The 27,548-nt window shown below is 36.0% G+C and overlaps 1 non-coding gene across 1 annotated transcript; it reads right to left on the bottom strand.

Moving 5' to 3' along the window:
- Positions 1–23,657: 23,657 nt before the first annotated feature.
- Positions 23,658–23,779, bottom strand: LOC120068688 (small nucleolar RNA snoR77). The gene has a single exon (XR_005479319.1). It is a non-coding gene; the product is annotated as a small nucleolar RNA snoR77 (small nucleolar RNA).
- Positions 23,780–27,548: the final 3,769 nt, after the last annotated feature.

Consider the following 27,548-nt stretch of genomic DNA (forward strand, 5'->3'; position numbering starts at 1 on the left):
GGTAAAAAGATCAAAACACTTCGATCGGATCGAGGTGGTGAGTATTTGGACATAGAATTCGAGAACTATTGGATAGAACATGGAATTCGGTCTTAACTCAGCCCTTGGCACACCTCAACAGAACGATGTGGCAAAGAGGGAAACAGAATCTTGTTGGACATGGTTCGTTCCATGATGAGTTACGCTCAGATACCAAATTCTTTTTGGGGACACGCAGTTGGGACTGCGGTGTATATTTTAAACATGGTTCCCTTGAAAAATGTTTCTGAAACACCTTATGAGTTCTAGATGGGACGTAAAGGAATTTACGTCACTTCAGGATTTGGGGTTGTCCAACACATGTGTTGGTGCAGAATCCTAAAAAGTTGGAATACTGTTCAAAGTATGCCTATTTGTAGGCTACCCAAAAGAAAGTAAAGGTGGTTTCTTTTTAATGATCCTTGATGACGGGCAAAATGCACGTCATTATAGGCCTTTTATTTAGAATTATAAGGCCTTTAAGTAGAATATGCGGTGAATATGTTAGGAATTCATGAGAAAATGAGTTTTCGTCGATCAGCATTAAGAATCTCAGCTAACCCATTATTATGCGTTCAATTTTTTATTTTTATAGCAACCACAGAAAGCGATCGCATGCACGGAAGCCAAGCTATCGCAAAGACAACCGCATGTGGGGAATCTCCCCATCACAGAGGCGAACATATACATTTGACGCATGGATGTTGCGGCCATTAATCGCATGCATCCAACGTATAGAAGTTACGGCCGTCAAGTGAATACGGTCATCGTAGAAAGATTGTGGCTACAGAATAATAACCATAATAGAGGGATGACTGCAAGGGTGGTGGAATACGTTGATACTTCAGAAACCAAGCATGAACACATATCTCAGGAGTATCAAAAGGTGATATTGACATTTCACTTACTATGTCGTTAGCAGCAAAGATTCAAAAAGAACCATCGCGTCACGAGTGTCTGATTCAGAGCAGGTCCATATATGTTGTCGGCGATCAAGCTCTATAAATAGAAGCCGTATAGCAGAATTTCAAATCATTCAAGTTTCTACCTTCAGGTGGATACTTGTGATCCAGACCAAAGCGTGAGAAGATAGCTTGAGAGCTCTTCATCCTCTCAATCATTCCGAGTGATGATCGGAGCCTTCGCCGGAGTTAGAGCTCGAGAGTGTCTACTCCACCGCCCATCCATGGCACCACCAGCAGCCTTGACACACATCTGCTGGAAGCAAGACATTGCTTCCAGCTGGCCCTCCATTCCTCTTCTTTCTTTGTATTGTATTACATTTTGGCTTAAGGAATTAATACATTTTGTGACCAATGCATTTCTATATTTTCCTTCGATTCCATCTCCATCTTCATTTACTTAGCATCCTTTACTTTCATTGCATCATTGAGTAAGACTGTTAGAGTATCGCATACTTAATCATGCAATATAGAAATATGAAGCATGTAGCAAACCACCAGGAGGTGTGCGTTGCGCGAGTGTTGTGAGAAAACCTTATTTGTTTAGTGCGAAGCTGTAGCAATGCTTGTCTATAAGCGGACGCAATGCTTGTCTATGAGTAGATTCAGCAGCAACAAATTGCTCGAGAGGATAAGTAGTTGATCACATTAATGAATGTAAGCAAGTGTTCACTAGAGATCGGAATAATCTTACGTCACCCAAATTTATATGATTACCTTGTCTTATGTATGCGACTATCACCTCTTTAGAGCTACTCGAGAGAAAGTCTAAAGAAAGAATCTAAGACTTGAGAGAGATAGGTTAGAATCTAGGCTTGAAAGAGCTAGATTAAGATCACATAAGCAAGAATGGAGACTTAGGAATAAGTTTCGTTTGCTATCATACATCGTGTGCGTCTTCGTCAGGTGTGTATAGCATGATCGCATAAGTTTGTGTTGGCTGGGGTTACCCTTGCGGTCAAGCTTAGGGTTGCGATGAAGACATCCTCACCATTTTATCTATTTTCCATGCATTTTACTATGTGTCAACCGTTGTCGTGTCTCTACCTCTCAGTCATACTTCTACTGCTTAATCTGTTAGTTAGAAGTAGGAGTAGTGCTTAGCCTTCAACCTCAAATTCTTTTATTCTTTGCCGCAAACACATTACCGCATAGCATTTAGCTATAAGTCCCTGAGTTCAACCTTGGATCACCTAAGAAATTTCCGTTCTCGTTATACTTAGCGAGAGTGAACGAGAACGCAAGAAAACTTGTGACAGGAATGCATGGTCATTGCATAAGAGATTAACGCATACATTATATCCCAATGCATGACCACCAACGAATGAGAACAAACGCATAACCTAAGACATGTATCACATAACTGCGTTCACTAATTTACATCACCAATCCTCAAGAAGATAAAGTGTTTGTATCGACAAATGCAACCTTCCTGGAGGAAGATTATATAAAGAACCATCAACCTCGCAATAAGCTAGTAATAGAAAAAATGTCCAGAGAAATGACAAATGTATCAACAAGAGTTGTTGATCGAGCAGGTCTTTCAACAAGAGTTGTTGATAGAGCAAGTCCGTCAACAAGAGTTATTGATGAAACTGATATTTCACATCCTTCTCAAATGTTGAGAATGCCTCGTCGTAGTGGAAGGGTTGTGCAACAGCCTGACTGATACATGGGTTTAATTGAAACTCAAGTCATCATACCAGATGATGGTTTACAGGATCCATTGTCTTTTAATCAAGCAATGAACAATGTGGACAAAGACCAATGGATTAAAGCCATGGACCTTGAAATGGAATCTATATATTTCTATTTTGTCTGGGATCTTGTAGATCAACCAGAAGGGGTAAAACCCATCGGTTGCAAGTGGATCTACAAAGAAAACGAGACCAAGCTGGTAAGGTACAGACCTACAAAGCTTCTCTCCAGTTGCCATGATAAAGTCTATTAGAATACTCTTGTCCGTAGCCACATTTTATGAAATATGGTAAATGGATGTTAAGATAGCTTTTCTGAATCGCTATCTTGAATACAGTATCTATATGTCTCAACCAGAAGGATTTATATAGTAGGGTCAAGAGCAAAAGGTTTGCAAGCTTAATCGATCCATTTATGGATTAAAACATGCTTCTAGATCCTGGAATATGATATTTGACACTGCGATCAAATCTTATGGCTTTGAACAAAATGTTGACGAACCTTGTGTATACAAGAAAATCGTCACCAAAACTGTCGTTTTTCTAGTATTGTATGTTGATGATATTCTGTTCATTAGCAATGAGGTAGAATATCTAGCTGACATTAAGAGATGGTTGGCTTCACAATTCTAAATGAAAGATTTGGGAGAAGCACAGTATGTTCTTGGAATCCAAATAGACCGAAATCGCAAGAGCAGAACATTGGCATTATCTCGAGCATCTTATATAAACAAGATGTTGTCTAGGTATAAAATGAAAAATTCCAAGAAAGGATCTTTACCTTTCAGGCGTGGAATTCATTTGTCTAAGGAGCAGAGTCCTAAGACACCATAAGAAGTTGAGGAGATAAATCGAATTCCATATGCATCCGTAGTTGGCAATTTGATGTATGCAATGTTGTGTACTCGTCCCGATATATGCTATGCCGTAGGAATTGTCAGCAGATTTCAGTCCATCCTACTCATGACCATTAGACTGCTGTTAAAAACATTCTTAAGTATCTTCGGAGAACGAGAGATTATATGCTCGTGTATGGTCCTAAGGATCTGATCCTTACTAGATACACTGATTCCGACTTTCAGACCGATATTGATTCGAGGAAATCAACTTCGGGGTCAGTATTCACTTTGAACGGAGGAACAGTTGTGTGGAGAAGCATCAAGCAGAGTTGTATTGCGGACTCCACAATGGAAGCTGAGTATATTGCTGTAAGCGAATCAACAAAAGAAACATAGCTGATCTATTTACGAAGGCCCTCTCGGCTAAAGTGTTAGAGAGTCACCTAGTAGGACTAGGTCTACAAGTTTTGTATCACTAAGGTAAGTGGGAGAATTGATGGGTATTGTGATGCCCTAGTTTATTATATTTGTACATTTTATTCTCTCCATGTCAACTCAACATTGTATATACTTGTATATATTGATCCACTGGAGCTTTAGTAAAAGTGGGAGTATTGTTGGGTTTTACGTCCTAAAAACTCGCAGTTTGTAAAATGATAAACATTTTCTATTATCAATATATTTGTTATTGATCTCATAAATTGTATGAAAGTCTAAATCCAATAAACTAAGACCTATGACTATTGTATGAGTACTTGAATTTTATATGGAGACATAAGAGTGGATCGGGTTCGAGTAAATAGTCAAAATGATCTATGGTACATAAATGAGATTGGGTACCTTATTCTGGTAACACCATGGGATGCGGCCTACTCTGTAGTTGCTACAAAGAGTTGTAAAGTGCTACATACGATGTGATCCTAATTCGTACATGTTATGACATAAGGAGTGGGAGCGTCGTATGCAATGAGTTTGTATAAGATCAGGACCAAGAAATAAGTCACTCTTACTTTATAACACTATTTATTGTTTAAGACTGACTATTTCACCTAGATGACCTAGGTAACTCGATTTTAATCCTGAGTTAACTATGAACTCCTGTTTATTCGAGATTTCCCTTAGATTTGCATAATTGAGGGTTGTCTCAACAGCGTCGGCTCAATAAGACTCCCATTTTAGGGGTAAGACCAGATAGATAGATGGAGACATAGGGTGCAAGAAGGAGTTCATGCCTACCCGATTTATGGATAGGAGAAAAGTTGTTCTCTTAAGTACTGAATCCAAGTCATGAACAAGGGACCCCACCCTCTCATTGGGCTGAGAGAGTTTGGTTTGGTGATTGGATCAAAAACCAGTTGTTCATTAGAGGATCAGTAGGAACTTGAGGAATAAGACATAATCTCAGGGGTAAAACAGATATTTGACCCAGCCCTTATTACAAACAACCTGTGAAGGGTCGACTTGGTAATTATGGTTAAATCATGCGGACATAATATATCTACAGTGAGGGGAGTGCAACTATGGGCTTTAGTGGAGTGACCCATTAGTTAACGAATGGAGATTAATTTGGTCTAAAGTGTTTAGCCAATTAATCTCGGATCGTTGGAGCCCATGATCTGTAGGTTCGCGAGGTCCCTCTACTAGGTCGTAACGGACTAGCTCTAGAATAACGTGATAAGTTAATTTGAAACGTTCAAATTAGAATTAAGAGAATTATATAAGATATAATTATATGTTTAATTTTAGAATTAAACAGAATAGGATAATTTTTATTTAAATATGATTTAAATATATAATGATGGATATGTGTTAAAAGTAATTTAATATTTGATATTAAATTAATTAAGTTTTATTTAATAATTAATTTATGAAATTAATTAGTTTTTTATTTTTAAAATCAAATAGATTTTTTTAATCAAAATTTGATTTTTAGATAAAATTGGAAAATTGGAAAACAAAAACACAAAATGGAAAAATGGATTTTTCCATTATCCATCACCTAAATAGCTCACACATGAAGCATTAATCTTGCCTTTGTCTTCTCCAAGCATGAGCTGCAACTCATGCAGCTCTTCTCTTTGCATGTTGATCTACAATATAATGAAGAGATGTGAGTGAAAATCGGGCATGTAATCAAAAGAGTTTTAAGAGAAAAACTGGTTTGAAGAAAGGTTCTTTAACAAGGTTGCAGCAGTGTGCTTTTCTCCTTCATCCCTTGATTCAAGCTTGTTTTGAGTCCCACAAGTCAATCTAGAGCACCAAGAGAATAGTGGGGAAGATCTTGAGGTGGTCTACAACAAGATATGGAGAAGATAGCAGCTAGAGGTGGAGCTTTGAAGAAGTTCTACAAGAGGTATGTCTTGAAACTCACTTTTTCTGCAAAAGCATGTTTTATATTTTGCCAAAATTAGTGAATTTGAATGCTTAGATGATCCCTGTGCTTTCGTTACTAATGATACAATCCTACAGAGTTATTGAAATTGGTCCATCTTGTATGTCAAATCCACCTCAAATGTTGAGGGGGCTGCAGTAGGAGGGTTACGAACCCACCTGTTCATTACATGAGTTTAACAGAAATCCTAGCTATGGTAGCTGATGGAGATGTTGAAGATCCATTATCTTACAATAAGGCAATGGAGGATGTTAACAAAGATGACTAGAACAAAGCTATGGATCTCGAAATGGAGTTGATGTACTTCAATTCGGTTTGGGATCTTGTAGATTTACTAGATGGGTTAAACCTATAGGTTGCAAATGGATCTAGAAGAGAAAACGAGGTGCCGATGGGAATGTGAAAACCTTTAAGGCTAGACTAGTGGAAAAGAGTTATACCCAAGTTGAGGGAGTCAACTATGAGGAGACTTTCTCAACTATTGCCATGTTGAAGTCTATCTGAATCCTCCAGCCTATTGCCTCATATTATGACTATGAGATTTGACAAATGGATGTCAAGACTGTCTTTCTGAATGACAATCTTGAGGAGACCATTTATATGGAGTAGCCTAATAGATTCATAACCCAAAGTCAAGAGCAAAATGTTTGCAGGCTTAATCGGTCCATTTATGGAATGAAACAAGCTTCTCGATCTTGGAACATATGAGTTGATATTGTGATCAAATCTTATGGCTTTGATCAAAATGTTGATGAGCCTTGTGTATACAAGAGGATCATCAATAGTTCAGTAGCTTTCCTAGTCTTATATGTAGATGATATCCTACTAACTGAGAATGATGTAAGTCTACTAACTGAAGTTAAGAACTGGTTAGGGAACCAATTCCAAATGAAAGATTTGGGAGATGCTTAGTTTGTTATAGGAATTCAGATCTTTAGAGATCGAAAGAACAAATCGCTAGCTTTGTCTCAAGCATCATACATTCACAAGATGCTTGTCAAGTATTTGATACAGAACTCCAAGAGAGGCTTACTACCTTTTAGGCAGGGAGTAATATTGTCTAAGGAATAGTGTCCTAAGACACTTCAAGAAGTTGAGAAAATGAGATGAATCCCCTATGCATCGGCTATTGGCAACTAATATGCGATGTTATGTACTCGACATGGCATTTCTATGCGATGAGGATAGTCAGTAAATATCAGCTTAATCCAGGATATGATCGTTGGACCACCGTTAAGAATATCCTCAAGTATCTACAAAGAACGAGGGACTACATGCTCGTATGTGGTTCTAAGGATCCAATCCTTATAGGATACACGGACTCTGATTTTCAGACTAATAAGGATTCTAGAAAATCCACATCCGGATAAGTGTTCACTCTTAACAGAGGGGCAGTAGTTTGGAAGAGCACCAAGAAAGGGTGCATTGCTAATTTCACTATAGAGGCTGAGTATGTAGCGGCTTGTGAAGTTGCTAAGGAAGTTGTTTGTATTGGGAATGTCCTAAAACTCATAGTTCGTAGATAATGTTAACATATTCTCTTTATCAACAAAAGTATTATTGAGTATTCTATTTAATAAATTGTCATTGATATTGCATTCTGTTATAAAAATTCAATAAACGAATCCATGGCTATAATATGAATACTTAACTTTATGTGGCGACATGAAAGATGAGTTTTAGTATATAACCAAATTGGTCTATAAGTATATGGATGAGCTTGGGTATCTCATTCTGGTGACACTATTGGATTCAACCCATCTTGTATATTGATACAAATGATGTGATCCCAAAATCATTCATGTAGAGACATGTGAGTAAGGGCATCCTATGCAATGAGTTTGCATTAGACCAGACCTCAAAATATTCACTTTTCTTTATGACGACCTTTTACTGTTAAAACTGTCAATTTCAAATTCAATGACCTAGGGTAACTCGATCATAATCCTGAGCTAACTATGAACTTCTATTTATTTAGGATTATCCTTTGATCTGCATATGTATGAGTAGTCGAACATCGCTGCTCAATAAGTCTCCCATTTTAGGGATAAGACCAGATAGATAGCTAGGGACATAGTCCTGCAAGATAGAATTACTCCTAATTGACTTAGGGTTAGTAGATAGGTTGTTCTCTTAAGTGCTGATTTCTGGTCTTGAACATTGAGGCTCCACCCTCTCATGATCGAGAGGGTCATGGTTTTTAAGTTGGACTATAAACCAATTGTTTGATGGACGATTAGTGGGAGCTTAAGGAGCAAGATGTATTTACAGGGGTAAAACAGTAATTTTGATCTAGCGGTAAATACGAATGACTTGTGAAGGATCAACTTACTAATTATGGTTAAAGTGGATAGAAATATATCTACAGTGAGGAGAGTGCAACTATTGAGCTATAGTGGTGTGTCTCAGTAGTTAACGAATATTGATTAATTCCGTCTAAGGAGTTTAACCAATTAATCTCAAATCGTTGGAGCTCATGATCTATCGGTCCATAAGGTCCCTCTACTAGCTTATAAAATTATCTTGGATTAGTGAATTGAGTTAATTTCAAATTTTTAGATTCGAAATTAAAGTTTTGAATTTCAAGTGTTCAAATTAAATTAAGGTTTTAATTAATTGTATTTAATGCAATTAAAACGTTTGATTTTGTTGAAACTAAATGAAAGTGGAGAGTTAAAAAAAATTAAATAATGATTTAAATATTTAATGAGGTGAAATATAACATTTAATATTTGTATTAAATAAAAGTAGTTTAATTAATTATTCAATTTTATTCAATTTGAAAATTGTTCAAAATTGGTAATTTGATTAATTAGAATTTTATATTTTTTAAAAAACCAAAATTATAAAAATTAAATTAAAAATTTATTTTTGAAAAATTAGTTTTTAGTTAAAATTAATTAATCAAATTATATTTATTAAAATTGAATTAAATATTTCAAAGTGGGAAAATCCAAAACTTGGATTTTTCCACTCAAAATACATCCCATGCCACTTCAATTTCAATGGAAATTGTGAAGGAACTCTTAACAAAGAGCATCCATGAGCGCATTCGGATCTTTCCGATTTCATCATGACTGAAATGCAACACATACATTCTAACATACAGTTATGCAAATTCACACTAATTAAAGGCATGTCTTGAATACTAAAATATAAAGGAAAGAGTTCTCATACCAGTTGAAGACCCTCTTCAAGCTTTGGAACTCTTACGCAGCGGAAGACCTCTATGCGCACTCTATCGCCCAGAAAAAAAGTCGGCTACATGAACGGTAGCAAAACTAACAGTCATGAACAAGTGAATGCAGCGGGGACGACACCACCAAAATGGAGCCCTTGGTATTCTCGGAGTGAGAATCCAAAGTGTGGTATTTGGTGAATATGGTAGAGTTTGGAGAAAGAACAAATCCTGTAGACAATAAGCAAGTGGGAGAGAAAATGAGCTATCATATAGCTAAGTGCTTATCGTTTTGAAGAAGCTACACGATCGTGTAGGTATTACTAAGCGATCGTTTAGTAAATGGTGGACGATCGTTTAGAAAACGCAACACACTATGCGATCATTCAGGAAAACATTTAGGAACTGGCGTACAATCGTTTAGGCATAAGGTGTGCAATCGTTTAGGCAATGAGCGACTATTGTATAGGCTCTCAAGCTATGCGATCATTACGTTTTCACACCGATTGCCAATTTTTTTGAACTTTTTCAAAATGAAACAAATTTTAATTTTATTCATCGATTACCATAACCGAATGAGGCTGCTCCCATTAATGCACGTCCGAGAGAAGTTTTAGGCCACCAATTTAATAATTAATGAATATAATCATATTATATTTTTACCCTATAGTTTGATATCACATATCTACTATAGTAATTTCTCCTTCACATTATATAAATCATATTTAAATCTAATTTCTTCCAAAATAATGTATCTCATATATTTAGTCAATTATATCATATATAATCGAACTCCCTCTTGTCAATTCGAATATTTCAAACTGACCCAAACACTGATTCTCGACTTTATCCAAGCTACCCACGGGAACTAATGGACCTATGGCTCGAAGCTCCAACAGTCCGTGAATTGCTGACTAAACTTTTCAGCAACGAGATCCACCATCCGTTAACTGCCAAGCATTCCACTAAAGACCAATAGGTGAACTCTTCTTACCATAAATATATTTTTGTAAATATATTTTTGTGTCCATCGGATATAACCAATCATGAGTACGATGACCATTCACAGATGCTCGTAAGTACAATTGAGCCAATTTACCGTTTTGCTTCTGTAGTTACATCTCACTCCTTAAGTACCATTGATTCCTCTAATGAACAATACAACATAGTCCAACTATGTGTGAACACCTTTCGGGCAAAAAAAGAAGGTGTGTGGCACCACATCGTTCAAGCCCTGAATCAGCCCTTAAGGGAGCTATCTATCTACTTACCCTTACTTCGGGGAAAGAGTGAATTTCATCGTGTGTAGATGAGTTCCCAACTCCCAAATCAGACGAATCCCCAAAATGTAGGTTTGAATCAGCGATCTGGCCACTCGCATCCATACAAATCAAAGGACCGCCCTTAATGGCAGGAGTTCCTAACTCACTCAGGATTGAGGTCATGTTACCTATGATCATCCTGGTAAAGTGAAGTCTCTGTCATGAACGGTGTTATATAACGAGACGTTAACACTTCGTGGTCAAATCTTATACAAACTCTTTGTATAGGACGCCCCCACTCGCATGTCCCTTACACGAATGATCAGGATCAGACCATCTGTGACAAGTCATAGCACTTGTGACCATTCCACAAAGCGGGTCGCATCCGTAGCATTACCAGGATAAAGTTTCCCTCCTATATTCATATACTATGGACCATTTTGGTTATCACTCAAGACATGATCCACTTGTATGTCACCACATACATGCTTAAGTTACATACAGATAACCAGGGATTTTATATTTATTGGTTTGTGATAAAGCAAATAAAACATGCAACTGAGTAAAAAATAATATGTGAAGTAAATATCATATATTATACAACACAAGCATTCGTACAAACTGTTTACAAACTACAGGACACAAGATTTTAGAGCATCAAGCCTAACAAATTGAAATGGCATCAGCTGTATTAATCCATAATGCATGGTCCTCCGGTATAAATTGAGGGTTTGAACTTCAATTATGGATTCATGCATGTTGATTAATAACAAAAATTCTGCAAAAATTTTAACCCTTTAAACCTTCTTCCCTCTCCTCCAAATTTAGCTTCAATTCAGAGATTCCACCTCTCAATTTGAGTTAAAGAACAATAGAAAAGGTCTCTATAGTGGTCCTTAGCTAATTTGAAAATCTAATTCATGGTGAGAAGCTGGTATTGAAGAGATTCATCAAAGGTTGTACTTCTTGAAACCTTCTTCTTTGAAAATTTGTTTCAATGCATGTTTTAAACTCAAATTAAGTATAATTAAAGTGCTTATTGATTCTATTTTTTTCACTACATGTTAGTTTACTTTATCAGTTTGACTCAGGAAATTCTTGACTTATCTGGAAGTCATTCCAGACATGTCAAAGCCAATCACACTTTATTGTGATAATAATGGTTTTGTGGCTAATTCCCGATAGCCTAAGAGTCACAAGCGCGGGAAACACATAGAGTTGAATTATCATCTCATCAGAGAGACTCATGAAGGGGACGTGATCATCACGCAAATAGCTTCGGAGCACAATGTTACTAATCTATTTACAAAGGCCCTCATGGCTAACGTGTTTGAGGGTCACCTGCAGAATATGGGTCTATAGGACAAACCACGTTTATGTTCGGATTGGTGTTCTAATTCTCCCGAAGTCTCATAGTTTGTAATTTATACACATTATTATGAATAAAATAAGAGTTATTTTAGTCTGGCATTTACTCATATCCAATAAATAAAGCTCCATGGTTATCGTATGTAAACTTAAGCATGTATATGAGATATACAAGTGGATCATGCCTTAAGTAATAATCTAAATAGGTTTGTAGTATAAGGATTAAAGAGGGATACCTGATCCTAGTGACAGTACGGATACGACCCGCTTTGTAGGGGTTTGCAAGTGTTGTGAACTACTATAGATGGTAGATCCTAACTATTCATGTGGAGACATGTGAGCGGGGGTGTCCTATACAAAGAGTTTGTATAAGACTGGACCACGAGATGATTCGTCTCTGTATATAACGTCGTTGATACTGGAGACTTACATCTCACCTAAACGACCATAGGTGACATGACCTGAATCCTGAGTGTTTTGAGAACTTCTACTTTTGAAGGCGGTCCTTTGATTGGTATGGGTGAGAGTGGCAAGATTTCCAACTCATCATGCCTACCTATTTGGAAACTTGTCTAATTTGGGAGCTGGGAACTCAGTTACATAAGATAGACTTCACTCCTTCCTCGAAGCAGGGGTAAGTAGATAGATTGCTCCCTTAAGGGCTAATTTCGGGGCTTGAACATAATGGCCACAACTTCTCTTTAGAAGAGAGGACTCAATCATAGTAGAACTATGACTTATGTTCATTAGAGGGATCAGTGGTACTTAAGAAGTTAGATATAACTATAGGGGCATAATGTTATTGACCCAGCTGTACTTACGAACGATCTGTGAAGGGTTGTCGCACTGTTGATTGGTTAAGATGAACATATAATATATCTATACTAAAGAGAGTTCAGTTGTCGGTCTTTAGTGGAGTGCTCGATAGTTAATGGATGGTGGATCCCGTGACTAAAGAGTTTAGTCAGTTATTCACGTACCGTTGGAAGTTCGAGCTACCTGGATTCAAGTTGAGAATCAGTTCTTGGTGTTGATTTGAAATGTTCAAATTGACAATAAGTAATTCAATTATATATGATATGATCGGTATGGTGTATGAGATACATCAAGTGGAGGATTAATGTACATGAGATTTACATTAAGTGCCATGAAATAGAAAAAGAGCTATGGTTTATATGTTTCATGAGATGAAATATTAAAACTATATATTATAAATATAGTATGGTAAGTTGATTATCATATATATTTATAATAATATTAATTATTGGATAATTATCTCTTTTTCTCTAATAACCAATTGAGTGGGAGGTTATTGGTGGTTTCATGGTAACCATGAGATAAAAGGACAAATGTTTTCCTAAATTTAGTAGTTGTTGAATTGAGTTTCTATTCTCAGAAATTACTAACGGTGGCTGTCAAGTAAACTAGATTTACTAAACGACAGCTTGGAAAGACTAGACGATCGTGGAAAGTTTCTACATTATAGTCACTCAGCTGGCCGATTAGCTAAACGATTGTGCAGCTTTTGCTAAACGATCGCATAGCTTTTGTTAAACGATTGGGCATTGTCTATACGATAGACTTTGACATCTCCCACTTGCTCAATCGTTTACACGATTGTTCTTCCTCTAGTCTCGTCCTCTAACCAAGTTCACACAGAGCCCACACTTTTGGATTCTCACACCGAGAATACCAAGGTAGCCATTGTGGTGGTGTCGTACTCAACTCGACATAGTCAAGGTTTTGTGGAGGTCGTTCACTGTGTTCGTGATCTAGGTGATCACTGTGTTCGTGGTTGTTATGGATCATGCAGTATAGCGATCGTAGTGTTCTAGCAGTCGAGTTTGTTGTCTTGCTGTGAACGAGTGTTCGTGATCAAGGGTGTTGAAGATAAGTCTTCAAAGGTATGTTAATTCTATCCCTTGATCTTTAGAAAATCATGCTCTAATTTCGATTTGTGCATAGCCTGTATGTTTTCGTTTCTTGACTGTAATTGTTATTGTTCATATACGAATGAAATTTGGAACGATCCTTCCGCTGCTCATGGAAATCCTCATATTCGATTTCCTTCAGTTTAGACTATGGCAAGTGGAAGATTCGTACTGAGCGTGATGTGCCCTAATTTATTGTTTGTGTACTTTGTATTTTAGTTTGACTTTTACATTGTACACCCTATTAGCTTTAGGAAAAGTGAGAGATTGTTGGGGTTGATGCCCTAAATCTCGTAGGTTCACATAGTTTGTAATTGTATTGTAAAAGTATTTTATTTATGTAATAAAATATATAATATTTTGATTCAAAATTAGTTATATTAACCACAACAAATAAACTAATATCCAAGGTGTAGCTTAAACGTGTATGTAAAGACATAAGGGTGGATCATGTTTAAGTGATAACCTAATTGGTCTGTAGTAGATGGATAAGGTTGGATATCTTATCCTTGTGACATTACGAGTATGACCCATTTTGTAGATGTTACAATTGTAGTAAAGTGCTACAAATGATTTGATCCTGGTCATTCATGTGGAAACATGTGAGCGGGGATATTCTATAATAAGGAGTCCGTATAAGACTGAACCATAGAATGTTTAGTCTCATTATATAACGCAATTCATAATAGAGACTTACATTTCACTAGGATGACCATAGGTAACATGACCTGAATCTTGAGTGAGTTGTCAACTCTGCCTATGAAGGTGGTCCTTTGATTTGTATGGGTGAAAGTGACCAGATTGCAAACTTAATAAGCTTACCATTTTGGGGATTCATCTAATTGAGGAGCTGGGAACACAGCTACACAAGAAGGAATTCGATCCTTCCCCAAAATTAGGGCAAGTTGCTCCCTTAAGAGTTGATTCCTAGGCTTGAATAATGAGGTGCCACAACCTCTCCTGGCCAGAGAGGCGTTTGGTCATTTTTGGACTATGATTTATTGTTCATTAAAGGAATCATTGGTACTTAAGGAGTTAGATGTAACTATAGGGGCAAAATGGTGATTTTTGGCCCAACTGCACTTACGAGCAATTTGTGAAGGGTCATTGTACCGTTAATTAGTTATATCCAATGGACACAAAAATATATCTATAGTTCGAAGAGTGCAGTTGTCAGTCTTTAGTGGATTGCTTGACAGTTAACAAATAATGAATAATTTAACTAAAGAGTTTAATTAATTATTTACGTACCGTTAATAGATGGTGAATAATTTGATTAAAAACTAATTATGGGAGGGAGTTGTAATTCTCTCTCCACCTTTTACTCTCTCAAACATGAGAGTGGGGGTGATTCCTCATTCTGTGCAGTTTTTGAAAGGATAGACAAGGATTTTCTCCATACACAGAAAGGTTCACTAAATATCCCAATCTTCTTCCTTCTTCTCATAACTCCCTCTTCCAAAATAGTCAGAGCCCCACATCCTCTTGAATTCACACCCATAGAATACTAAGGTTAGCTTCACGGTGGTGCCCATTTGGAGTACGAGGTAATTCTTTCATTTGAAGAATCGTTCTTCAAAGGTATGGGTTCTAAACTCTATTTATTTTTCCTGGAAATTATTAAAAGCATGTTGTATTAATTTTGTTGAATGCATAAATTTTGTTTTGTATACTGGAAAATTTCATTATGTAAAATCTTGGAAATTGGGACGATCTGCTTCCACTCACAAACCCTAACGTGGTTCCTTCATTGGAGCATACGATTGGTGACAAGGATCATATTGGAATGCCTATAAATACCTGGGGAGACTCCATTTCACTTCACAACTCAAATACCTTCAAGGAGAATTAAAAAAAGAGGAAGTTAGAGAGAATTGAGAAACTCGGGGAGGGGGGTTGCATTAATAGCACTACCATGCGTTAATGGTAGTATGGCTATGTGTTTATTAAGCTTGTTGGTGATGAAGAAGGGTCCATACACCAATCAGCCTGTAGAAAAGTGACTCCTTGCGCCAACAACAACCTTGGTTTATCCTAGGGTGCAATTTAGAGCTCATTGGAGTTGGTAAGATAGGGCTGAGGCCAAGAAAGTATGATAAAGTTGTTTTTTAAGGAAATCGGAAGCGAGATTTCCATGAGCAGCGGAACATGACTATTCCAAATTACAATCATGAATAAACAATTCATTTATAGTCGACTTCAAACAAGCGGTTATACAAATAATTCCAGAAATTACAGCATGAAAAACTCAAATGTATAAAGGGAAAACCCTACGCACAATGGCAGAAGCGTCTCCACGCTCTGTTGCGCACGAACGCTCGAACAACAGCATGACCGCAACACAACAGCAACACAGAACGAACACTTCGTGCTCATCCTCAACGATCAACCTCCACAGCACCACGAACGGCCTCCAGAAAACCTCGACGGTGTCGAGTTAAGTCTGACACCACCAATAAGGCTATCTTGGTATTCTCGGTGTGAGAATTCAGAAGGTGGGCTCTGTTCGGACTTGGAATGAGGCAGACGAAGGAGGAAACACCAATCGCGTACACGATTGGGCAAGTGGGAGATGGCGGAGATCTATCGCATAGGTTGATGCCCAATCGTTTAGATAAAGCTAAGCGATCGTCTAGCAAAAGCTATGTGATCATTTAACTCATCGTTTAGCTCAGTCTGTTGCCTACAAACACTACACGATCGTTTACTTAGGACAACCAATCGTCTAGCAAAACTATGAGATCGTTTAATAAATACTGCACGATCGTTTAGCTCTACTCTGCACGATCGTTTAGCTCGCCCAGCCGTCGTTTAGTAAATCCGTATTTACTTGACGACTACGTGAGTTTCTTTTATGCCGAGAGAAAACTCAAAAAGATTTTTAGTGTTTGTAAAACTTCCTTTTGAAAATAGGAAAACCATTTTTCTTTTAAACTCACGGTTACCATGATTCAATAACCACCCACTACTTTGATTATTAAAAAGAAAAATAATTAATAATCTAATAATTAATATTATTATAAACATAAATGATAACCAACTAACCATACTATATTTATAACCTATAGTTTTAATATTTCATCTCATGAAACATATAAACCATAGTTCTTTTTCTATTCCATGATACTTAATGTAAAACTCATTTACATCAATCCTCCACTAGATGTATCTCATACATCATACCGATTATATCATATATAATCAAAATACCTCTTGTTAATTTAAACATTTCAAATCAACACCAAGAACTGGTCCTCATCTGAATCCATTGTGCTACCAAGGGAACCTCATGGACCTATAGCTCGAAGCTCAAACGGTATGTGAATAACTGACTAAACTCTTTAGTGACGGGATCCACCATCCATTAACTACCAAGCACTCCACTAAAGACCGACAGCTGCACTCTCCTTACCACAGACATATTATGTGTCCATCTTAACCAATAAGCAGTGCGACAACCCTTTACAAATCACTCATAAGTACAGCTGGGTCAATAACCGTTATGCCCCTGTAGTTACATTTGTCGCCTTAAGTACCACTGATCCCTCTAATGAACATAAGTCATAGTTCTACTATGACTGAGTTTTCTCTTCCAAAGAGAAGTTGTGGCCACAGTGTTCAAGCCCCAGAATCAGCCCTTAAGGGAGAAATCTTTCTAATTATCCATGCTTCGGGAAAGAAGTGAATTTCATCTTGTGGATTGAGTTCTCAGCTCCCAGATCAGACAAGTCCCGAAAAAGGTAGGCATGTTGAATTGGCAATCTGGCCACTCTCACCCATACTAATCAAAGGACCACCGTTGAAGACATGAGTTCCCAAAACACTCAGTATTGAGGTCGTTTCACCTATGGTCGTTTAGGTGAGATGTAAGTCTCTAGTATCAACGAATTTATATACAGAGTCTAGTCATCTCGTGGTCTAGGTCTTATACAAAACTCTTTGTATAAGACACCCCCGCTCGCACGTCTCTACATGAATGGTTAGGATTTACCATCTGTAGTAGTTTACAACACTTGCAAACCTCTACAAAGCGGGTCGTATCCATAATGTCACCAAGATCAGGTATCCCACCTTAATTCTTATACTACAGACCTATTTAGGTTATCACTTAAGGCATGATTCACTTGTATATCACATATACATGCTTAAGTTCACATAAGATAACCAAGGAGCTTTGTTTATTGGATATGAGTAAATGTAGAATTAAATAACATCTATTTTATTCATTGAACAATGTGTATCTTTACAAAACAACGAGACTTCGGGAGAATTAGGACACTAATCCCAACAGTTTTAACACTAGAATATAGAATTATAGGTTGATTTTGGGACTAACATAAGTTTGAAACCAGGAAGGAAATAGGGAAGCGAGAAAAGATCAGGAGAGAGAAACTCTTGCGGGTGAACTGTGAGTGGTTATACTTTCAATTGTTCTGATTGAATCTATGTACATACATGATATATGTATGGTTTAATGAAGCTAGCATGATCGGGAATGTGTTGTTTCAAAGTTAGGATTGGTCAGGAAACTAGAATTGTACCTTAGGTAATTGTTAGTGTGTCTCAAGCACGTCTAATAGGATATTGTCAACATGTGCACATTTGGCAGGACATATTGGGTACTAGGATTGTTTCCTCACACGGTGTCTTGATTTGGTTGGGGCAGAAGAGGACATTCTGGAAGTGCCACTTGAGGTTAGGATCTGCCACTTTAACAGAGCGAAACTCTAGATTCTACAACATCAGAAATTACTAGGAATAAAAAATTATATGTTGTAAACCTAGTTAGAATAAAGTGTTAATATCCATTTAACTTGAAATGTAGCACATTGTGTTATAAGAATTATCTAGTATATAGGGGTAAAGGGACAGTAGATATCACAAAAAGGTGGTGTCTGCCGTTTTCACGCATTCTTTCGGACTTAAGGAGTACGAACGGGAGAGGGTTGTACAATACCTCCCATCACTAATGCACGACTTGCCTAAAATAAATTCAAAGTGACTCTTCCCCAACGCATGCATTAGTGAAGATATTTGTTAATTGCAACTTGTATGTCATATGAAGAAGAAATAATGCCCATTGTAATAGCTTTTCGCACAAATGGACAATCAACCTCAATATGTTTTGTTCTCTCATGAAAAACTGTATTTTGAGCAATGTACAATGCAGACTGACTATCACAATAAAGATTCATGCCCTTCATATAATGCACATCTAAATAGCCAAAGAGTTATTTCAACTACTTTAGCTCACAAGTAATCACCGCCATGGAATGGTATTATGCTTCAGCAAAGCAACGAGATACTGTATGTTGTTTCTTAGTTTTCCTTGAGATAGGAGAATAACCAAGGAACAAAAACCAACCACTCAAAGATTTTTTTGTAAGAGGACAACTTGCTCAATCTGAACCGCAACAACCTTCTAAATTTAAAGAGCCGTTAGAAGGAAGAAACATTCCTCGACCTAATCTTTTTCAAATAATGAACCACTCAAAGTTCTACTTCCCAATGTTTCTCCCTTGGTTTTTGCATAAACTGAGATAATATATGAACTGCATAGGTAAGATTTGGTCTAGACACATATAAGTATATCAAACGGCCTACAAAACGCCTATACTACTCCACATCTTCCAACACTTTTTCATCGGCCAATGCCAACTTATGGTTCGAGTCCATGGGAATCGTGGTCGATTGAGCACCCAACAACCCAATTTCAGAAATAATGTCTGAATATAAGAGGTTTCCTATTGCCTACAAACCCCTACTAATCAAATAAAATTGAGTAAAATGAACAAACACTTGCCTTTGAATTATATAAAGTTGATTTAAAGTGATTTGGGCTGACTATATGGACTTTTATAAGTATCTTTAACTATTTTGGCAGAATTCTTTCTAATGTGACCACAACACCAAATCTGATGTGCTCACATCAATACTTTTGGCTGAATTGCTGATTTTTGTTTGATGTGTGTGCAACAAAGTGATATGCCTACAGCAAAGTGATGCGCCTGCATCAGAAAATCCTAATTTTCCAGATTTGTGCCCAGTCAATTGTGGTTGCTATTTCCTTTGTCAAAGCTGTTATTCCACACCTAAAATGATGGGAAAATTGTCAGCCATGATTTTAGGTCATCCGTCAACCAATTTTTTCTTATATAAAGGATGGCATGCCTCCCATTTCATCATTCAACTCTCCATCCACAAATCCGTCACAATTTACTCTAATTTTCTGCCATTTTCATCTTCCCCTTGGGCTTCTTCTCAACTTCTCAAGTCAGTAGCCTTAAGAATGGAAGTTCCTCTAAGGCGTAGCGACTCTAGAACATCTAATCCTGTGGAAGTGTGTGGTGAGAGAAATCAACCTAAGAAAAGACTACAAATTTGAGGCATTGTCCTAAGGCATCTTTGAGTTGTATTTATTTAATTTATTTTCTTGTAATTCTCTCTTTTCTTCTTTATCCGTTGAACATCATATTGTAGCTACTTTAATAAAGTTCATTATTTTATCATTTATCATGAGATAAATTCTCTAAGGGGTTCAGTTATGTGAATATTCTAGGGTTTTATGGCTTGAGCAATGCTTATGTTTCATACCTCTTTGACTTTTGCATTTCCTTTGTTGAGTTTATGGATAAATATTGTTACGTGAAACTGATCACTTAATTTGCAATCTAGTAGAGTCCTAATGCTAAGAAGGTTAGGACATAAACTGATGTCACAAAGGAATACGGAACTAGAAGCCTAGGAATAGGAGGGTTAGCCACCTTAGGGATAAGGGACACCGTAGGATAAAGAATCTAAACTTGAATTAATTTAAGATTCAACTACCCATGGAAACATTCCCTAGTAGCTGCTTAGACCTCCTAAAGGAATTGGATACCAAACCGAATAGGAGTAGCTTTCTGTTCATGCATATTTCACTGTCTTGGTATGATGTGGTCGCATCACTTATAACATAGAACCCGAAAGGTTGGGATATAATTGTATCACTGTTCAACATTCTTCTTTACTGCTTTTATCACCATTAAACCTCAAAATCACTCATTTCTAGTTACCTTTTGGTTTGCATCAAAAAACTCTTTCTTATAAAGATTAAACTTCATAAATAGTCTCATGAGATTTGACTATTGGAATACTTCAAGATTTATTATTTCATCGACAGTATATGTTTGCACTTAGACCATATTTATTCTCATTTTGTCATTCATACAGATTTGGTTGATTAAGTTTTTCACGTCGTTGCCAGGGACTGTTTTAAATTTAATTTTTTATTTTTTTAGAAAAATGTGATTAGATTGCAACTACATTGTCTCTTTCTCTTAAAATCTAATCTTGGTTTGTTTTTATTTTGTAGATTGAGCTTAGTGCATAAGAAAAGAGCTTACCATTTTTTTTAATTAGATCTATTGTTCAAAATGACCGACGGAGTGGATCCACATTTCATTCCAACATTGACTGCACAATTGCATAATTGGCCAACAAGTTTGAAAATATATATGGGACAAAGAATACATACATTGCTCCTAAAGAAAAAAATTTTGACACTTTTTGTTTTGATTGTTGCAAAGATCATTTTGGTAGAAGATGTCTATATTTATTTATGTCTTGTGTTTATTGTAGAGGGAAACATGTATTTGACAATTGTTCCTATAATCCTAACTCTTTGTTTTATATGGGGAAATAAGGTAGTCAAAAGTTGTTGAATCCTTTTCCAAATAAGCATAAGCAAGGATGGAGGGAGTACCCTAAGACTTCATGGGAACCTCAATTAGATGCCGATAGCTTTGAATCAATGTTTAAATCCCATCATAAACATGTACAGCAAGGCACAAGTTTCAACAAGCATCGAATAACTTTATAAAAATATTAGGCGAATATGGGTATCAAGACTGAAAGTGAAGCAATATCTCAACAAAATTTGGAGATCTAGATGGAAGATTGTGTAGAGGAATTGAAGATTTCCACAAAGTAATCCATGTTCAACAACATACAAACTTTGAATGAAGAAGAAAAGAACAAGGTGAAGCAATGACAATGAAAAGTGGACTAGAAAAGGAATCTATAGTGCTTTTAGATGATGCAAGAAATGCTCCAACAATTGATAGCTCTAAGGATCTAGAGAAAAGAGAATAAATTATATATCTATATAAAAAAAAAAGCTCATAAAAACAAAACAACTAAAGAGAAGGAACAAAAAAGGGAAGCTGCAGTGGGCCATGGGTCGCAACTTTACAGAAAGCAACATTCGATGTGTCCTTGGCATTGAAATACCCTAAGAGGAGAGAATATTATGTTTGTGGACTAATCAATACTTTTACTTATGGCTTGCAGGAAGCATTGAAAAAACTCAGGAAAAAAGTAGAAGAGACAGTCATGGAGGATGAGCATACACCATATGGAACTACGAAGCCTTCCATGATTAAAACACCTCAACTAAGACCTAAATCACTTCCATCATCAAGACCTAGGTGCAAAATGAAATAGTAAAACCTCTGTCTCGCTACTAGAATTCAGATAAGTTAACATTCTTATAAAAAAAAAAAACATGGAAACAAAACAAAGAAACAAAAAAAAAAAAAAAAAGAGAGAGAACTCAATAGTTTTTGTATATCAACCAACAATATAATGCGATAGGCTGGTTTTGACTAAGGAAGAGGTTTTTGATCTGACAATGAGAACACCTCGACTTAGGAGCCTACCTGGGAGTTGAAGCAATTAAATTTCGAAGTTGATATTCAAAACAAAGAAAAAGACTTTGTTTATGAAATTCTTGAACTTTTTAACCATTTACTCTATGTGTTTCAGGCATGAAAGAGAAGCAAGAAAAAATAACCCCCCAAAGATTCCTATTTCGATGGAGAAAAATCATTGCTTCCATAGTTCAATCCAGCAGCTGGTGATGTGACTGCATCACAGTCGTAGTAGAACCTACTGAAGCTATGTTGAAGTCTGCCATAAGGCATTCAAGAGGATCATACGTTCGATGCATCTTGGATATTACCTGATCGTACTTCCTTCCTCAAATCATATCCTTCATGACCCTACTGTTGATGAAGATGATGGAGTTTCCAAAGCTCATAGGGGAGTTCTCAGTTCTCCCTTATTATCGCATTTAGTATATTTTGCATAGATTTTTTTTTTCTTTTAAGTTAGAGCTAGGTAGATTTAAAATTCTTTTATTTGAGAGTCTGAAAAGGCAAATAAAAAAATCCAATAAACTAAGATTTAATGTTATTTAATGTAACTTGAATAATATATGGTTTACATATAAATGGATTATGTTTAAGTAATAACTTAAAAGATCTATAATATATGGATAAGGCTGGCTTCCTTATCATGGTAACGCTATGGATATGACTCACTTTGTAAATGTTACAAAAGATTTGATCCAAATCGTTCATGTCAATATATGTAAGTGGAGATATCCTATATAATGAGTTTGAATGAGACTGGACCATAAAATATATAATCTCTCTTTATAACACCATTAAATTAAGAAATTAATATTTCAAATGATAATCATATTACTCAATCTTAATCCTAAGTGAGTTATGAATTACTGTTCATGAGGGTCATTCTTTGATTTGTATGGGTGAGTGTGGCCTTAGTTGCCGACTCAATATGTCTAGCATTTTGTAGACGATATCGAGTGAGGAGCTAGGAACATAGCTTCACAAGATGGAATTCACTCTTTCCCGATTTTAGGGTAAGTAGATAGATAGTTTCCTGACTCTGAGACTTGAACAATGAGGCCTTACCCTCTCAGTGACTGAGAAGATTTATTTTATATTGAACAATAAGCATAAATAACTCAATTAAACTTGTTATCTCCTCCTAGAAAGTTCATGTTTAATCTACCTACCACTTCTAAAAAATCATTGAATAATTTTTGCATAATCTTGTTTACAGATTATTAATCAGCCAAATGATCTAAAATGATAAAGACAAGGAAAATACTAAAACAAAAATCAAGCAAGAATACAACTCAGAATCAGTAAAACTGAAAAGCAAATGTCCTTGAGCTTACTAGGCCATCTTCAAAGGAAATCTCAGCAAATCTAAAAAGCATAAGCATTCGAACTGCAAGCAATTTGACGCCTCCTTTACCATGGAAATTGCATAGGGGCTGCCTAAATTACTACTCAGACCCAAAATACGAATCATTTGGAACAAAATCAAAATAATAGAAAGAATACAGAAAGAGATGTAAATAGAAGAAATCATGTATCAGCTCAAGAGAGACATTCACATGGGAAAAAAAGAGTCGTAGCAAATATGGGTGAAAAGGTTGAAGAGATGATTCACACAAAATTGAAAATCATGTTCAACAAATTTCACATCCCTTGAAATAAAATATTCATGTGTCTCTAAATCATACAACTTCCAACCTTTCTTTTCGAGCGGATGTTCGAGAAAAAACACACTTTTGACTGCAACTAACAAATTTATTAGTTTTGCAATGTTGATTATGAGCATAGGATAAACACCCAAATACTCTAGTAGATTAAGGAACCTTACCAAATTAAAATTCATATAGGGATTTATTATCAAGCAAAATAGAAGGTGTTCAATTTAACAAATGGCAAGTCGTCAAAACACATTCACTCAAAAATTTGATAGGCAAATTTGCTTGAAACCGTAATGCCTTACCACATTCAAAATGTGTTGATGTTTCTTTTCAACTCTCCCATTTTGTTGAGGAGTTCTAACACTGGATGTCTCAAACAATATACCATTATGAAAAAAGTAGTCATTCAAGGAATTAAACTCTGTCCTATTATCCTTGCATGCAATTTTAATCTCTTGTTCAAATTGACGTTTAACCATAGCAACAAAAATAAAAAAAAACATCAATTCAACCTCTGTTTTACTGTTGATTAAATAAATCCACCACCTCGAGAAAAATCATCTACGATGGTAAAAAATAGTGAGCTCCACAAGACGAAATTTTTTTGTAATATCCCCACAAATCCAAATGAACCAATTCAAACACACGACCCACTTTCTTTGTACTAATTGGAAAACTACTTCTGGACTGTTTTGCACACGAACACACATCATAGACTTTAGAATTAAATTTTCTACTAGCATGACACTGGCGGAATCATTTTCAATACTTTGTCTGAAGGATGACCCATACATTGATGCCAGAAGTCGAACAAAGACTGCCCATCCATAGTTAACACTTTCAGTTGATCAAGAACACCATGGAAAAGATAAAGTCCATCTTTACGTTCACCTAATCCATTAACCTTCCTCATCAGTTAGTCCGGTATAACACATAATTTTTTTATCGAATTGCACATTACAATTCAATTCATCGCTCAATTGAGTCACTGAAATTAAATAGTAAGTTAATTGTGGCACATAAAGAACATTCTCTAAGGTTAAACCCCTTGTCAATGTTGTTGTTCCCATTCTATCTGCATTCTCATAGTTTCCATCCAACAACTTGATCAGAAAACTTTGTACAGTTCTCACATCAGTTAAAATTAACAAGTCACAAGTAACATGATTTGGTGCACCACTATCAACAATCCAACGCAAGTCAGCATCCTTACCATTGTGTTCTTCTGAGGCCCAAAATAGAACTAAACAAATGATGGTGGAAGACAGCTATAGAAATGTGTTGTTCTCGGAAGGCCACGTCTCAAAGCTGAATGATAATCAGAAAGGTATTGTAAACAAAAATTCCCTCTCTTTTTGCTCTTAAACGAAATTTCTTAGAGAAACTCTCTCTGATGGCAATTTGTGTTAGTAAAGGAGAAAAAACCACATGCAAGGATGAAGACCAAGTGAAAGAAGGAGAGAAAGTGAAGAAGAAGACACAAGGATTACGTGCTTCGATCAGTGTGATAGGAACAAATTCTTGAAGAAAATCTCAAAAGCTAAGTACAAGTCTCTCACTCTTTCTTTTAAAATTTCTGTATGTTTCAATCTGAAGGCAAAAAGCCTCCTTTATATCTAGGGAGTTTTATGTTACAAAAAAGACTACAAGTGGTTATTGAGAGTTAAAATTGAGATTTGACCGTTGATTTCATTATTTTACAATTCTCCACCTTGAAACCAACGGGATAAAATCTTCGGTTCCTTCCAATGATTTTCTTTTAACCTTTTTCAAGTAAGTTGAAGTCGATTAGCTCAATGCACTTCTGGAATTTGAGTTTGGTCACGGCTACGTCAATATATCAGCTACATTATCTGAGGTATGTATCTTCCTAACATCAACTTCTTCTTTTCCTATCATTTCTCTGACAAAGTGAAACTTTATGTCTATATGTTTGGTCTGATTATGAAACTGAGGATTTTTAGATAGATGTATGTGATAGAGTAAAGATGCATAAAACGGAAGCTAACATAATCATTAAGCACTCTAATTTCACTTAATTTGAGTTCAAAGCATATTGAAAAATAGTTTTAAAATGGAAAGAGGATTTCATCATTTATATTTTTGAAGATTCTCTACTATTCTCAGCATTGGATTGAGTGGTGGAAACTCATAGTTGAGAGGGATTAAGTTGGGTTTTTTAGAACTTTAGAGTAAAAAAGGTTTTTGCAAAAATTTCACAAATTTCAGATTGCATGCCTACAATACTCTGAAAAAGGAGTATTTATCAAGTTGATTCATGGAAGCAATTAGTCATTTAGCTAATTGACACTTCAATTAGCATTTGGTGAGTAACCTTGGTATTGGGAATGTCCTAAACTCACAATTCATAAATATTGTTAACATATTCTATTTATCAATAAAAGTATTATTGAGTATTTTTTCAATAAATTGTTATTGATATTGCATTCTATTATAAAAATCCAATAAATGAATCTATGGCTATAGCATGAATACTTTAACTTTATGTAGCGACATAAAAGTTGATCAAATTTTAGTATATAATCAAAATGAACTATAAGTATATGGATGAGATTGGGTACCTCATCCTAGTAACACTATTGGATGCGGCTTATTTTGTATACTGATACAAATGATGTGATCCCAAAGTCATTCATGTAGAGACATGTGAGTGGGGGCATCCTATACAATGAGTTTGTATAAGACCGAACCTCGAAATAGTCACTTTTATTTATAACGACCGTTTACTTTTAAAACTGACTATTTCAAATTCAATGACCTAGGGTAACTCGATCTTAATCCTGAGTTAATTATGAACTCCTGCTTATTCAGGATTATCCTTTGATCTACATAGGTGAGAGTAGTCCATCAGCACTGCTCAAGAAGCCTCCCATTTTCGGTATAAGACCAAATAGATAGCCGAGGACATAGTTCTGCAAGATAGATTTCACTCTTACCCGACTTAGGGTTACCAGATAAGTTTTTCTCTTAAGTACTGATTCCTGGTCTTGAACAACGGGGCCCTACCCTCTCATGATCGAGAGAGATATGGTTTATTAGTTGGACTATAAACCAAATTGTTTGAAAGAGGATCAATGGGAGTTTAAGGAGCAAGATGTATTTACAGGGGTAAAATGGTAATTTTGACCTAGCTGTAAAATACGAACAACCTGTGAAGGATTGATTTACAGATTATGGTTAAAATGGAAAAAAAAAATATATCTACGTGAGGAGAATACAACTATCAAGCTATAGTGATGTGTCTTGGTAGTTAACGTATATTGATTAATTTAGTCTAAAAGATTTTAGTCAATTAATCTCAAATCGTTAGAGCTCATGATTGGTAGGTTCATAAGGTCCCTCTACTAGCTCGTAAAATTATATCTTGGATTAGCGAATTGAGCCGATTTGAAATATTCAAATTCAAAATTAGGGTTTTGAATTTGAAGTGTGCAAATTCAACTAGGGTTTTAATGAATTATATTTGATACAATTAAAACGTTTAATTTTGTAGAAACTAAACAAAATTGGAGAGATTGAAATATTTAAATAT

The sequence above is a fragment of the Benincasa hispida genome, chromosome 12, assembly GCF_027475165.1.
Source record: "Benincasa hispida cultivar pf3 chromosome 12, pf3_genome.v1.1, whole genome shotgun sequence".
Lineage (NCBI taxonomy): Eukaryota > Viridiplantae > Streptophyta > Magnoliopsida > Cucurbitales > Cucurbitaceae > Benincasa > Benincasa hispida.